Source organism: Micropterus dolomieu, linkage group LG03 (assembly GCF_021292245.1).
Source record: "Micropterus dolomieu isolate WLL.071019.BEF.003 ecotype Adirondacks linkage group LG03, ASM2129224v1, whole genome shotgun sequence".
NCBI classification, from domain to species: domain Eukaryota; kingdom Metazoa; phylum Chordata; class Actinopteri; order Centrarchiformes; family Centrarchidae; genus Micropterus; species Micropterus dolomieu.
Window position 1 is genome coordinate 30,054,422 of NC_060152.1, and position 16,974 is coordinate 30,071,395.

Here is a 16,974-nt window from a genome sequence, read left to right on the forward strand (position 1 = left end):
GGCCTGAATCCTGTGTATGCATCAGCTAAATAACCACTAAACTAAGCCAAGGGACACAGCTGCTGTGTGTGGCAGTAGCTTTAACGAGGTATTAACAAAATAATGTAAGCAAACCTTCTTTTCAGATGTTATCAGGACTGAATTCACTCTCTTTTTACAAACTACTGGAACTTTCCGTGGAAAACAGCACAGTGTACTCTGAGTACACACAGCGCCATATGCCCAATATGGGTTTAATTAGTCTATAAAATCTCTAAACACACTAAACTTAGCTGTCCTGGAAGGAAAAGGTGGAGCAATCAAATTATATTTAAGCTGAGCCACTCAACAAACATAATTTAGATTCATAACGTCTTGAGATTTCTTACATCTCTTACTGCAACTGGCCCATCACTGTGTTCAGTGTAGATCCTTATGAAGAGGATTTATCATTTTTTCATTTTACCTTATATTACTTTCTGACAATAAAAGTCACGCTCATAACAGGGACTGTTTGCTAGGTGCCATTTAGAGTGATTGGTGACTCGGAGCTGAGAAATGTTATGATGATCTGGATATTAAGGGTATAAAACACTTCAATGAACAGACATTAAATCGTTTATTGTATTTGCTAAATTCTCTTTTTTGACTAGAAACTATTAAAAGTTTCATAGATCCATCGTTGACAGACACTCTTGATGCATTAAATGAACAGAAATATCTTCTTTTCAAATCTATGTTTCTATTAGTTATATGTAAAGCCTGATATTTATCAAGATCCAAAGTGCCCAATTTAACATATATAAGCAACATTACAACAACAGGGTTAATGTCAGGTCATTTTCCCCACCGGTTTTATTTTACAATGGCAATTTTTTTTTTATGATGCCGCTTTTTAGAGGTCTTTGTTAATCAAGACAAACACAACTACAATTATATGTGATTGGCTGTTGCTTCTGGGTGTATATGAAGGCTTTCAAAAAGTTGAAGTTGAAGAAATGAAAAAGCTGCAACAATATCCAAATTACCCAGTGCTTACTGTAAATAAATCAGGAAATAATATTCATCAATACTGAGTTTTAAAATTCTATTGTGTTATTTCACAAGGTCATAATTACAGTACATATATTGTCTGTTGCTTATTTGTATGATTATTGATCTCGTAATATCTTATTTGTTTAATATTGGCCACTTTGGATCTCCCAAGAGATTACCTCGCCAGAGATAAAAGAGGTAGCATCGAACTAGACAGACTGATTGAGATTCAGAGTTAGACAGGGAAATAGTAACAGAAGTCCGGTTATGTCATCGTGCTCATGGCTGGATTGGGAAACCCTGTTTGTGAAGTGGATCACCAGCTTCATGTGACCACTTTGCCTGATCGCGATTGTTGTTAGTGAAGCCAGATAAGGAAAAGATATCCTGGGTATGTTGAACTTACTTCATGTTATAGGCCCCATAATAAATTAACCATACTTAGTGAGTATACACAGTGCATGCTTATATTTTAGTATGTGAGTTATCATAAGCCTTTATGCAATCAAATTACAATTTTAGGAACCAAACATGATTGAGATGGCTACAGCACACGCAGTAATGTCCCTAGCCTATCTAATCTTGTGTTTAGGTTGTATGTATTTATGCCCAGTATGTATTCAGCCCTGTGCAATACCCTGCCTTGTCTTGGCCGTCATTCCGGAAAGCCTCGGGAAATTAGACACAAAACTTCCCGGCAATGTTCTTGAATACAACAGCGCCTTAGGAAACCATAGAAAATGACAACTGTTGAAAGTTTCTTTTTCACATCCTTGGAAGCAGGTCATCTACAGGGACTAGTCAACTACTACAATCTCATACCGAGAGAGATGAGAACCCACCACACTTTCTATCTACAAACACAAAGTCATGGCAGACAGATGTTAAAAAAAACAACAAAAAAAAACAGGCCTCCTGCACTCAAGGTTCAACCAAGGCCACCACTGAGTAGAAATTCCACAAAAAACAGTAAGCAAGGATATTTGACAAGTGATATCTTATCAGTGTTGAATTATCTACTCTCGCCTGATGGAAAAGGTCGAGCTCCAGCCGTGCCCTAAAACAATAAAACAACTACCAGGTGGTTAATGTTACAGAGCGGCTTCTACCTCTCTTTGGTAAACATGATGATGAAAACGGCTCTGATGTCTGGGTGGGTCAGAATCATAATCAAGGGGAGCAATCACTTGAGTGGCATGCGAATGAACGCAAGAATGATTTATGTGACTCTCCTTTGTTTTCTTTTTCTATCACAGACTGACGTTTGCACAGTCACACTGAGCACAACAAAAAGCTGCTTAACATTTAAACTGCGACATATTGAAAATGTGGGAAGGGGAGAGTGTTTCGATCTAAACATGCTCAAAGGCAATGCTTACATGCTGATGTTCAGTGGGTAAAATGTTAACCATGCTCACCATCTTAGTTTAGCATGTTCATTTAATTTTATTTATATAGCACCAATTCATCACAAAGTTATCCTCATTGCACTTTTCATCTGGAGCAGGTGTAGGCTGTACTCTTTTTAATATTATTAACAGAGACCCAACAATTAGCAAATGCTAACATTTGCTAATTATCACAAAACACAACATACAGCTGAGGCTGATGGGAATGTCATTAGCTTTGCAGGTATTTGGTCATAACATTTTTGAACAAACTGATATGTTGACCTGATGATGGTGCTAGAAGAAAAGTCAGGGTGTCACTAAAGTCAACCTCATGGTGGTGCTCGTGGAAGTTATCACCGAAGTCAGTGAGGACCCTGCATGTCTGTACAAAATGTCAAGGCAATCCATCCAATTGACGCAATTTTCTGATGCTACTCAGACAGGACATGTAATTAGTCGTTGATTTCGTGAGGTTTTCTTTTACCAATTGCTTTTGAATTGCAAGGCACAAACAAAAGAAGTAGGAAAACAATAACATGTAAGACCTCCAACGTTAAATGAAAGAGCATCAAAGATTATGTAACAGGCTTTAAAATAGGAGTTAAAAACCAACAACAAGACAAAAACACCACAGACCTTTGGGTGAGTTTGTTTTATTTATTTATTTCCACGCAGTATGATGATGTTTTTATCGCCATCTGTCCTTTAATGTAAGGGCAAACAACACAACTGAGGGTTTGGCTGAGAAGGTTCAAAAAACCTACTGTTTAAGGTGTTGCTACAGCTACTGACCCTCAGAGTGACTGCACTTCAGTTTGTCGCCAAGCTCGTCACTAATGGAATCCACAGCCATGACCCTGTCCACTGCTGTAACACACACACACACAGCGCAATGAAACCACTCTGCTGCTCCTGATGACATGCTCAGCCAACTGAGGATGCTGCTGGCAACCCACTTACGTAGTGACATGGATTTTTTCTTCTTCAGCAGCTCGTCTGTATGTGCGTTCATGTGTGTGCAACTCTATTTTGAGTGAGAACCAATTTGAATATTAGACCTTTGGAATGAGTAAATGCTTTTTCAGATTTTAATGTGAGAGTTAATAGGTGAGGAGATGAATTGTAGTCAAAGGCAGGCAGAAGATCTATGGACAGAGATATATCCATAGAGAAAGAGCTTGTGTAAGTACTGTACTGTATATTTGAGATTGACAGCAGCTGACATTAAAATGAGTAGGCACTAGTGATTGACATTCTGAACAGCACACTGAAGCATGAGGCAGAAACGTTTTCTGTCATACAGTGTTGGAAAGCTGCTTTCTCACAGTTGGGCTGCGGGTGGTATACCTAAACCTTTTTGTAACTGTCCAAAAACACAGGCCATCTGAAAGACTCTGCTCATTTTCCACGTCAACACGCCAGGTTGTCCTCAGATGTGATAATAGGAGGAGTGTCAGTTAGTTCCGTTCCTTTTCTTACTACTTATCAAACAGATAGAAAACTTAAGGTCTTCACCTCCAGATGTTCCAGGGGAATTGATGATAGCCATTTGGAGTATGAATTGGGTGCATAATATTAACAAACATGTTCTGTTACAAAGAACATAAAACAGTCACTAAACAAAAATAAACAAGACAGAATCTAAAGCCAGGCTAGCGGCTTTGTGAAGCCCTAATAGGGCACAGCAGTGCTTTGAGCCACATGCTAACATCAGCACGCTAACATGCTCACAAGGACAATGTAACATGCTGACGTTAATCAATGGTTGGCATTTGCTAATTAGCACTAAACACAAAGTACTGCTGAGGCTGATGGTAATGTCATGGAAATCTATCCAACAGCTGTCAAGACATTTCACTCAAACCCAAAAATGTCAACCACATGGTGGCGCTAATAGGACTGCCTATTATCCTCTGGGCACCATGAAATGTCATGGCAATCCATCTAATACTAGTTGAGATACATCAGTCTGGACTAAAGCGGTGGACTGACTGACATACACAGCCGCAGTGGCTTTTACTGTGAAGTAGCGACCAGAAGTGCTGCAAAGGAGAAAATAAAGAGACCTCAAGGTTTCAAACAGTTAAATAAATTATCAGACAAAGAAAAGCTCCTATCTATTTGACAACAATTTGTACTCAAACCACTCCAACCAAATGGACTATCATTCAAATCAGCGTGCGGACAGACGCGGCTGGTGATTCACATTCAAATAGAACCTGGCAGAACTGGTTACATGGCTGGGATTCACATTCAGATTATAACCACCTAAACACACTCACCAGATAAGCTGTGGATATTTTCTGGCCACTTCCTCTGTGGGCAAAACAATTTCTATGTAAAACACACAGCCTCTCCACGATGAAAGGCTGTGAAGACAGTGATGATGTTAATGCAGTATGAATACATTTATGAGACGACTCTCACACACTGACAGCAGAGAGGCAAGGACACTGAAGCAGTGAGAGAGGCAGAGCAGAAGTGGAGCACGATGACGACAAAACTGAACTGTGGAGATAATATATGTCTCCATTTTAATCTTTTCAACCTATACATATACCTTGTTTTTTATTCTCTCCAACACATTTCCTCTTTTCTAATCATCTTCCTCTTCAGCTACCCTCCATTAGTCCCACCATCTTTCTAGTATCCCATTCATAAACTCCCCGTCTTTCTCTTCCACCATGCCCGTACCTTATTTCCACACGCTTCATCCCCCGTTTCACTGCATCCTGCATACGAACAATTCACTCTCTTATGAAGCAATTTCACTGCAGTTACCATAGTAACATTCGGCAGAATCTCACAGCCATTGATGAGCTGTCTGGCTGAGTGCGCTGCAAACACATACGCAAGGGTACACACACTACTCACAGTCAAATACACCAAATCAGTGCAGGATGTGTGTGTGTGTGTGTGTGTGTGTGTAGGTGTATAGGTGGTTGTGTGGGTGCAGGTATGTGAGGTGAGTAGCAAGTAGTCAACTGTGATCAACTGTTGTAGAAACTCAAAAAGGTATTAAAAAATCCTTTACATGAAGCAGGGAGTCAAACAATGATAATTTAGACCCTAAATGCTCCGGTGTTACAGCAGTCTACTCGGCGTGTATCCCTCATTTGAAGCAGCGACGACTTTACATCGATAAATGATAACGCTTAGCATATTAGCTGCAACAGAACTTTAACAGCCTATCACATTGTGTGCCGTGTGATTCAGAGGAAAATCTATTTGATAGTAGATCTCAAGTAAGACTGGTACGAAAAAGGAAGAGAAAACTGCTCTTCAACACCAATGGAACAAGTAGCAAAATCTTCCTTGTGAGAACAGGCAAAATAGATTTATGGGGAACATAGTCTTGATTTTGAGAAACACTATCTCTAACAAGACCTCTGGCAATAAACAGTCTACAAATACTCTTGACTATAGTTTCATTTATTTGTTTTTTATTTTTCATAACTACTCAGACAATGACATACTGAAGTAAGAGGTGGGAGACAATCCTTTGGACCTTCTTGTTCCAGCAAAAAAAATAAAAATAAAAACACCTTTACACACTAGGGCATCCCAAAGGTTACATTTTTACCATAATATTAACATTTGTTAAAAAACAACCACTTTGCTCTCTTGCCTTCAGGCAATTTTACGGCCTCCTGAAGATTACAGATTAAAGAAAAGCCAAACTACTCCTACAATGCCCTTTTTAGCCTCCGCTAACCCCCTTTCCCTAAACCTATAGCACCAGCTGTTGCTGAGGGTGAAAAGGGCTTAACGTCCAGCTGCAGCGGATTCCTGAGGCGAAAGAATCTCAGATGGAGAAGACTAGTAGAAGGAATTTGTGGATGTCTGACTTGGTGTGGTTGAAGTGTAAACAAATGAGTGAAATGAGAAAACTAAGAATAGGAAGAAACCGCTATCTCCAACACTGCCAACTTTATGACAGCTTTAGAATAAACAATGGCCGTCTCCCAATTCACGGGCTGATTCGTTTGAACTCTTTTTAGACCAAATATGTCAGGAGACCTGTTCAAAGGTTCTTTTAAAAGTGGATGAGAAGTGGTGCTACCTTACATTTACTGAGTAATGTGCAACCATAAAGAAATAGTTTTGGTTTGTGCAGCATAAATGAGAAAGAAAAGAGAGCAAAGTGAAAGAAAGAGAAAGTTTCCCAGGAAAGGAAAGTGTATTTTTTTAAGAAACATGTGTTCCCTTGTTTTTTTTTTAGTACAAGGCAGCAGCTTGCATCTCCAGAACAATGGACAGCAGGAACAACAGAGAGTGGGGAGGTGAGACAGAGAAGGACACAAACACACACACACAAAAATAGATTAAAATAAGAAAGAAAATGCTGATCTCTCCTACATCCTACTGGGCCCTAAGAGACACACCTCTGTTCTCTCTTTTCCTGTCCCAGCAGGAAAACCCTGAGACAATTCAAGACATTTAGGAATAATAAATCATAATAATTAAATCACTCAAGACATACTGTTAGTTTACTAAGCCAATTAATTTATTCCAAAAGTGTCTCACTCAACCACAATAATAGATTTTACTTCTTAAAATATTAGGCTTAAACTAATCTGCAATGTGCCTTGTTTCCAAAGAGACCTCCCAAAAGGAGAAACCTCTCCCGCTTAAACTTCCTGACAATACAAGAAGGCGAGGTGGGAAACCACAGAGACAGGCACTGGCAGACAGCCATACAGTAGCTGGACAAGACCGTGACCCAAGAGTGGGGCAGATGAGTTTTGTATTACTTGGACTAAAGCCAAAGATTATTTTTTCTTTTGTAATAAAGATGACCATACTTATGCAAGCCCTTCTCACCAAGTGTGTGAATTCTTGTCAAATTGATTGGGGTTGCTACCTGGTTATCTTTATGCTGCCCACAGTCGACATTTTCAACCAATATCTTTATACTTTTAAAGGGCCCCCTTAGCCTTCGATGGGTTGCTATGGTAACAAACCTGATAGAAGGGGGAAGAGGAGACTGCACATTTTGCCTATTGATTCTGGAGAAAAAGAGTGAACCAGTGAGATGACACATTTCCTCAAGTCAATTTCATAATCAACTTAAAAGGTTATGTAATTATATCTGTGTAGCCACAGCGCAGAGACCCGTGGTCACTGTGCCTGTAAAACCCTGAGTTATTATCCATGTTAGAGGTATTAAAGGTATTAAGGATTATATAACATCTTTACTGTTTATTCAGGCTTTATTCTGGTTTATTCTGGCTTGCTTGCAGATGTATAAATGTATAAAGATCTAGGATAACAGTGGATTAAGCTACTTCTTAGCAGAGTCAGATTTGACAACTATTTTGGTGGACTGAGCCTCCGCTCTGGTTGCGTGCCTGCATGGAATCTCTCTTCTTCTTCACTTCCTCTTTGTCCAACAAAAAAAAGGACCCCTGCCTTGTACTTGGAGGTCGTGTCTAATTTGTTTGGCTCCCTGCCAGTGGTGCCCTGGTGGGAGCTCTCTGTCTGCCTGGCACAGGATCATTGGAGCTGGGTAATTGGTTGGATGACTAACCCCTGGGTCCCAACAGAGGGGAACAGAATAGATGTCTGTCTGTCTCTTCTTGCAGTTATTATGGTTCTGTGATGTAGTCTGCTAGCTTCTACAGCTTTAGTATAAAGCCCGTCTAGTCGGACTGCTGCTAAAATTCACACAATTGGCCTTTTGCTAAGCCCAGCCCCCTTTAGTCACTGTTGCTATGCCTGTCAAGCTTTCCATTCTTGCACAATAAATACGTGTATGTAGTTTACAACGGTAAAAGATGAACTACCACTAGAAATGCTTAGAAATGTAATTTCATTTCAGACAGAGGTAGACAAAAACAAGCTTCTCATTTCTAGCCAATGAGTCAATTGAAATTGGCAACTGTCAGCTAAAATGACAACTGTTGCTGACTCTTTAATGTTTCTTTCTTACATGTTCTAAAAAAAAGAAACCATGAAACGAGTCCGAGGCTAAAGCTGCATGTCTCAGGCAAAAAGTCAGCATGCTCACAAGTTGATTTGTGTAGAAGACAGATTGTAGAGCTGGTTAGTGCCAGAAGTGTGAAAAGGAAAACTGATGAAATGATCAAGCTCCAACTGCTTTCTCACATCCCTGTTTGGATGCTAAACGTACATATTTGGACAAAGTAGACGGCTTAGATTTAAGCTTTATTGTTTGTATTTTCAAATATCATGTTTCACGTTTAACAAGAGAAAATACTTCAAGTATGAGGACTAACCAACATGTGTGGCGAACTGAATTCTATATGAGATAACAAGTTTGGCTGGGATGTAAACGTTCCCAAATCCAATAGAGCAGGACAGATCTGCTGACATTCATTCATTTAGCTGACGCTTTTGTCCAAAGCAACTTACAATTACTATATATATATATATATATATATATATATATTTTTTTTTTTTTTATTTAAGTGTCTTGCTCAGGGACACATTGGTGGATGTGTTGCAATGGGATTCAAACCCGGTCTCCCACAACAAAGGTCATATCCACTGTCCCATGATGATTCATCACCCATATTACACAGTGAAATTGCTAGTTGTGAAGAGGGTTTTTTAAAAGTAACCTGTGATCCTACATGATGATGTAGTGTGACCATGGAAGTAAGACTGGGTTACTCTACTACAGGTAGTTTTAATCATTCCTTTTGTTCTTGTATATTCGGATATGAGAGGGTAAAAAAAGAAACCACCATCCACCACCAGTATCACTCTTACTACAGCCTCATGCACACCCCTTCAACACATGGAGAAATCTAAAGTCTGACAGACCTGCAGTTGCTAAGTTATGACTGGACACTTCGTGTTCAGGGAAGGGGTCTAACAAACGGTCAGTTACGCTTTTAATTGATTGATATTGACTGCCATCTGGGTTTGGAACAAATTTGAGAAAAAGAAAACTCAAAAACTTTCCTTCACTTCAGATGTTTAATACACCAACTGCTGCCTGTTTTGGTGATGCTTTGTTTGCTCAAAGTGAATTTTCCATAAAACTGTTGACTGATGATAAAAAAAACTGCCTCCCACTCAATCACACCTGCTGGATACAAGATTCCATTAGCATTGTGAAAGATGAAGTGGGATGGCTGTAAAATGTGCCACTGTTGAAATGTAACTGATAAAAGATGTTTGTAGAGCAACTATAAGAAAAGCTGGAGAATGTATGGTTGTTACAGAATGAGGGGACAGTCTATCATGTCTTACACTGTAGGCATTATGAGAGACAGAGCCGAGAGAGACACAGGGTAAAAAAGTAGCCTGAGTCTGGAGCTGGTTCTGACTGAAGAACGGCCCTGGGGATGCAACAAAGCTCGTTCTGCTTCCTGTGGTCAAAGGAAAATATAGAAACAGGATATAGCATCACGGAAAATAACAGAGCGGAAGTTACATCACAGTGGAGGGCAGGGTTTAGGATGAACACAGACAAGTGGGATGTGTTGAACAGTGAAAATGTTTTGGAGCCTTAAGATTAATCAACATATTGACCGGTAGAGAGTTTAAATTAGTCATTTCCTGTGTTGCACCAAGTAAAGTAAGAATCTGCAACAGTTTAATGTAAATATAATTAGTTTCAGAATTAGAATAGAATTAGTTTTGCTGTTCTCATCAGAGATTAATTCCGTGCAAAAGTGATTAAATCTACAGACAAGCAGGAGCAGCCACACCTACAGCACATGTTTCATAGAAGAGGAAATAGGTAGTTAGCATGCCACAGCGATATGGTTAGATGGACAAGAGAAAAGAAGCCAATATAGGAATACAGTGGGCAACGGGATGAACACTCGCACTGGAGAAAGACTCAAGAGACTAGAAATGAGGAGTGATACAAACGGGAAAGGTTTGGCAACTGTCAGGCCCAAATCATATTCATACTCAGCTCAACAGTCGTAATGTGTGCCCCCACCTTCTGTTACAGTGTTTTTAGGGTATCAATATTCTGGTGACAGTGTTGTGAACAATACACCAAGTTTTTTTGTTGACAGTAACCAGTTTCGTACTAACCAAAAGATTAGATTACTCATCTCCAATAATGGATAACTCACCATTTTAGCAAAAGTTTCTTTTCTATTCATTGCTTCTTTCCATGTTTTCCCACTTGTTTTTTTTCCCCCCACAGAGGTTCACTGGGAATCTAAACTTGTGTAGTGGACAAAATTCAATACTACCGGTATGTGGCATTGCATATATGTTCACACTGATATACTAATGGGAATATTCTACTGACAGCATCTTTATAGAGTTACATTGTCAGCCTCTAGACAAAACAGTTGATGAGACTTCCAAGGTCATGGTTTCCCTGCAGAGTAAATGAAATAATAGCACTTTTATCCGTAAATATACTGATCTCTCACACACACACACACACACACACACACACACAGTGAGATAAGAGCAGAGTCACAATCAGAAGTACAAGGTTACCACCTGAGATGATCAAACAGAACAAATGACACACTCACCCATTATTCAACAGTGTAAGTGGGGAAACAGCCACTTTGAACTGCAGTAAGGTCGCTGTGTATCAGATCATTAACCACAACTGTGTTCATTTAAGTTCCTGGTAGTAAAGAAACTATTATAAATATTCACTGATGATATTTGGCCAACAGACAAGACAAAGTTCGAGGCAAGTTGGTGAACATAGTGAAGCATTTAGCGGCTAAAGAGACAGGAGAACAAAGCAGAGCTAAAAGGCGAGTGAATATTGCATTTATATTCATCAGGTCGCCACAAACATGATTCAAAGTGGCTGGATGTGTAAAAAAGCAACTGTTTGCTAATGTTTTCCATATCAACTTTTTTCAATGCCAATGTGTTTAAAGTTTGTTGTGCTGCTCCCATGTAGCCAAAAAAAAATAATAAAAAATTCAATTAACGCAGGTTTAAAGTGATGATTACTGATCAGTGATCGACATACCGTACAAATAAACTCTCACATTGGTATATGCGTCATCTTATAATTGTTTGTTTCAATTATATTACAGTATATCTGGAGTAGTAAAACATAGCCTTTCTTTATACACAAATCTATGTTCAAGATTTAAAGAGGTGGTATTGTGCATTTTGGCCTTTTCCCTCTCCTTTATTGAGTTTATATCTTTTTTGTGCATGTAATAGGTTTGCAAAGTGAAAAACACCAGAGGAAAAACAGTGAGCTGCAGCACACACCTCTCCTCTCCCTTCCAAACTCTAGCTACCCTCCAGGCAGTCAGTGGACAGAAAGTTGTTACTGTGATGTAGAGACAGAGCTCAGCTAAAACTTTGTGGATGAAAGATACATTTATTACAGATTAATAACTCACCACTCTGAAACTCAACAACAAGTAGGCTACAGCTGAATCAAAGCTGTTTACCGGCTTCTCGCTGGCCCGCGAGACATTTAGAGACAAAATGCATCACTCCATAGCTAAAACGAAGCGTTCAACACACAGGGTGAAAAGAGGAGCTGCAGCAATGTGCAGTATGACAAAAAATATGGTGTTTTTTGAAAATTAAACCATGTAAACCTGTTCTGGTACAACCCCTAAATAGGATTTTGAAGCTGAAAATGAGCATAATACCACCTCTTTAAGAGGTGCCAGGTTTTACCCAGCTCCATCTACATAACTCAGTAAACCTGCTTACATTTAAATTTATTCATCTGGCAGATGCTACTGTCTAAAGAGACTTACATACAATACATAAGAAGACAAGCCACAGTGGATCAGCTTCTTAGAAACAGGATCCAGGTGTATATTTTCAGTTATGATTAGGTGAGAAATATACAAAATTCAGAACTATTTCCATTGTATTCATTAATGTATATGAATATACTACATTTATGTGTTCACAAAATAGTAAATAGCTGTTTCATGTATATATGACCCAGGGTTGAGCAATATGATTGAAACAATGAGATTTTTCTATCTCCTTTAATGTCACATTATGGACATTGCCCACGACTGCATTATGCAATAAAAGATTTACAGGATTTCTGCATAAATGTAATGAAAGTCCCTTGATTTGCCAGGTATTTTAGCTGGATTATCCAAAAGCATTCATCCATCTGGTCATTCCCATCTGGTTACTCCAGTAATAAAATGTTTCTGAATAATATTTGCTATTTACTACATACTGTACTACATACACACATACATGCAGAGGGTTTTGCTAAGCTGCACTGTTTTGACTGGGCCTAATTGCTCACGGATGGGAGAGAGGAATTCAGGTGATAAAATAATAAAAATAAAAGCAGGGATTCTATAAAAATGTAGCGAGTGGTTACATGGCCGTCCCTATCCTCTGCAGACAGAGAGTCTGTGTCATGGATGTTTAAAGAGCTGCAGGTCTGTGTCTGTTTGACCGAGGGCGGGACGCAGGGAACACAGTGCAGACTCAGAAAATAACATACTATTTCTCTGATTCACTGCTTTGTTCTCGCTAATGCCGCTCGCTCCCTTCATTCGCTCTGTAGCTTGCTCGACCACCGCTGCTCTCAAATCATATCGGAGGAGCGTTTTGGCAGGGGAAACAGATGTTGCCAAAGCAAGTGTGAAATAAAAACAACAACAAAAAAGTACATAGAAGAACTGTGATTTTTCTGTGAGAAATATATACAGCCAAGTGAAAAATAACTGCATAAACTAGAAAAAATATAGACTTGCACTTAAGTGAAAAATGCAAATAAGTAAGAACTATATAAACACAGAAAGTCACGGATTTAGGGACAGAACAGGCTAAAACAGATGTTGCAATGCTGTCATCAGTCAAACTCTCCTTCTATACAAAGTCTGAGTTAATACACACTGGAGAATGACTAAAGACCCAAGAGGAAGTCTCAGTTACTGTGTAGATAACTAATCACAGAGTATGAAATCATTTTATAAACAGTGAAGGAAAGTCCTAACACTGCATTTGTCATATCTGCGCAAAATACAGTAGAAACCAACATCAGAGAAACACTAATCTGTGTGGGCTTACAGTATCTCTAGCTGCGTTGTGAACAGCTGCCACAACAACACACAAGCCTCAACATAACAAGGAAGAACTGCTTCAATATCCCCTCTCAATGATAGCATCTTCATTTCTGACAGCTCACAATAAATGCACAGCTTCAGAAAGCAATTTCCAAGCAGACACTGCATTCAAGTGATTTTTAAGTGACAATTCAGTGATAGCACTCTTCTCCTTTCGCCTCACATACCCTAGTAAGGCATGCATCCTGACTGCCAAAGATCTCTGCAAGCACAGAGGAATTCTAAGTAGTTGTGTGTCTGAGATCCCTCACCACCTCGTTGCCACGGCGTCATTTGCAACACTCCCTTTGGGAAATAATTCACATGCTATATTGTGAATAATTCAGTTTATTCCATTTTGACTGAGAACTGCTTTTTGCTCCGTGTGAAAGGTAGAAAAACCACTAGGTTCAAAATAATGTCAATTTTTCCCACCTGAATATCAACTTACAATTCTCATTCAGTCTGATCCAAAAACCATTTTAATACCAATGCATGCTACTTTTGTTCAACTATTAATTTTCAAGTAGTTACTCCCAAAAAAAGATCAGATTTTATATTGCATTAAGTTAGAAGAGTGAATTACTGAATTATTAAAGCCCTAATCTATGATGAGTATACAGTGACCCAGCACCCAATGTTCCTTCATGAAGCCTTCATTGTCTACAGAAATCATGGACTGGGCCTTGACAAGCATGAAACACATCCAGGCCCAGAGACTCCATAAACTAAATTTACCTATGAAGAACTGGTTCTAAAAAAAGATTTAGTTGTATTGTCTATAAAGTGTCAGAAAACTGTGAAAAATGTCAGTCAGTGTTTCTCATAGCCCAAGATCTCAAATATCTTTGTTTTGTCTACATCCCAATGATATTCAGTGTACACTTATAGGAGTAGAGAAATCAGAAACATTTTAAGAAGCTGGAATCAATTTCTTCCATTACAAATTACTCAGACTATCAAAATATTTGGCAATTAATTCAATAGTTGACTAACTAATCGAGTAATCGCTGCAACTCTAGATTCTTTAAATGAGAACAATAAATCTGACAAAGATACGCACGAGCCAAAAACATGCAGGGTAATTGTTTGGACCGAGGATAAAAATGATTATTGCTGTGGTAACTCCCCTAAGTACTGTAATGGCTTACACTGAAATCTGATGTTGTCTTCCTACTTCCTCCCAAACATTTAGAGAATTGTGCTAATGTTCCCTTGATCCCAAAACACATTAACTAAAACCACTGAAATATCTTGTATATGCTGATGTATAGTGATATCATCCTTTCTCTCGCACAGACAAACAGATACACGGCAACAAATGAAAGTTGCACCACACTGCTGATTTTCTATTTTGTAGAAAAGAATGGGCATCCACCTTCGTTTTAGCTGTTAAAAATGGCCAATACACGATAGAAAAGTATTTAAATCACTGAAATTTAAAACTACCATCCCCTCCTTTCTAATTCCTAATGTCCAACAAAAGTGCCACAAGTGAGTGAACCTCATTAATTATCTGGCCATGGCCGCAGTGTTGCTGGCTCTGTGGCAAACAGATGCAGCGGCAGTTCCATTTCTGGCTCTATGCTTCATAGTGTGAGAAATAAATCTCAACAAGGACTAACACACAAATACATGTATGGCAGCAATATCAAGCAGCTTACCACACAACTGAATTTAAATCATTAGTAACTGGTCATAAATAGTTGCAAACAGAGACAAATATGGAATAATTTAACTTACAGAGCCAGCAAACAACCAACATGACCAAACCTTTCAACACAGAATGCAACAAATACACTAATTAAAGACAAAGTTAGATTGTTATACACACTAATAATGCTAATCTTCGATTCACAAACAGTAACATAAGGTGTAGTGAAACTGACTCCTTTTTGTAAAGACATTCTCAGTAATGGCAGCAGGGGAGTCCCCTGGTTGCAGTGTAACGTGCCCCTTTAGAAAGCAACAGCTCCCAGAAAAAGCACTCTTTCTTTTGTCTCTTGACATGACAGTGTGTGTGAATTCCTCTCTGTGGCTAAAAATAGAACATCTGTTTCCCATAGTTCAGCAAAACCAATGTATGCGAGCCTATAGGCCAAGAGTATCCTTTAAGAATGATCTATGTCAGTGTGTGGGACCCTTTAGCTGGGGGCAATCTCGCCCTCAAGTGTTGAACCCCATTGGGGCTGCTGGATTTCAGTTTGATGACCTGTGACTCCTAAATAAAGAAGCCTTTGGAGAATGACAAGAGCATGGCTGACCAGCTGTCCCTCGAAACCACCACTAACATCTGCCTGTCTGTCTGCCAGCTCTCACTCAATTTGAATGTCACAGAGATGAATGCTTTCACTGGGGATGGAGAGAAAAAAAAAACAATGTAAAAGTTGTGCTGCTGGTGAAGTCATTGTAGCATGTATGACACTGTCTAGCCTACAATGATGTGTCGAATATGCAATAAGTCTAATTAGTGCTATACCGAAAAAAATAAAATAATCTTAAATTGGCTTAAAATGAGCAGAATGTGTCGTCAGATAAAAGCATGTTGTGAATTTTGTTATTTTTCCCCAATAAACTGCAACTTTTGGACATTACAACGAGTTGTGGAAATTGACAGGCATTATCCTGCATTAGAAAGACGGCAAACGGTCCAACAGTATGCTTCAGGATTTCATTGCGGTATCTTACAGCCTTTATATCACCTCTGCGGGACACGTATAGGTCTGTACGACCACCCAAACACACTCTGGCCCATCAACTTCTGCAACGTTGCAGTCAGCATATCGCTCTCCCTGGCAGTTCTATTGTTCACATGCAAAGTTTATTTATGTTGTACAGTGTTCGGCAGTTGGCGGTGGTGCAGTGGTTAGCACAGCACAGCAAGAAGGTCGTGGGTTCAAACCCCGGTTGCCCCGGCCTTTCTTGTGGAGTTTGCATGTTCTCCCCGTGTCCGCGTGGGTTCTAGGTTGATTGGGGTCTCCAAAGGTGTGGATGTGAGTGTGAGTGGTTGTTTGTCTGTGGCCCTGCGATGGACTGGCGAGGGTGTACCCCGCCTTTTGGTTGGTGTCCTGCAGTGAGAATAGGACATGTGACTGGTCATCACACAATCATCAAGCTGGATAAGTGAACTCCAGTAGCACATTGAAAGTCAATTTCCAAGGACCGAGTCGTACTCCTACAATTTCGAGGGGACAAGGTGATGATCTTGTCGAGGTGTTGTCATTCGCAAACAACCCAGTCCACTGCAGGCTCCTGGTAATAGCCGTCGAGCTACCACCCTTCACCATTTTCCAGCAGTTGAAATGCTCTGGCAACCTCAGACTGATCCAAATGCTATCTGACACCAAAAACAACCTCCAGGAGATATCCAGCAATCACAATCTATACAGAAAACATCATACTGCCCGTAGAGTGGATCATTAGCTAATGAAAGTAACACAGTTTCCATTCCTTATATAGAGGTACGTTCACACAGCTATTCATATAGGTATTGTGCTCACGCTCCATTCAAACATGAACTCGTCTATAGCTAAACTAACCACACAAACAGTGCATGA

The 16,974-nt window shown here is 39.5% G+C and overlaps 1 protein-coding gene and 1 long non-coding RNA gene across 6 annotated transcripts in view; one reads left to right on the top strand and one right to left on the bottom strand.

The window, feature by feature from the left end:
• Positions 1 to 16,974, bottom strand: part of LOC123968455 (neurocalcin-delta A) — a 68,140-nt gene that overhangs the window by 16,129 nt on the left and 35,037 nt on the right. The window contains exon 1 of one of the 5 annotated variants that reach the window (XM_046045236.1): positions 4,688 to 4,707. The exons of 3 other annotated variants lie outside the window; for them this stretch is intronic. The gene's annotated coding sequence lies outside the window, so the exon portion shown is untranslated. Of the gene's footprint in view, positions 1 to 3,197; positions 3,218 to 4,687; positions 4,708 to 16,974 lie in introns of those variants that run through there. One more of the 5 variants, XM_046045234.1, reaches the window with a different exon arrangement.
• LOC123968456 lies at positions 10,096 to 11,126 on the top strand. The gene is made up of 3 exons (XR_006824463.1): positions 10,096 to 10,260; positions 10,540 to 10,590; positions 11,033 to 11,126. It is a non-coding gene; the product is annotated as an uncharacterized LOC123968456 (long non-coding RNA).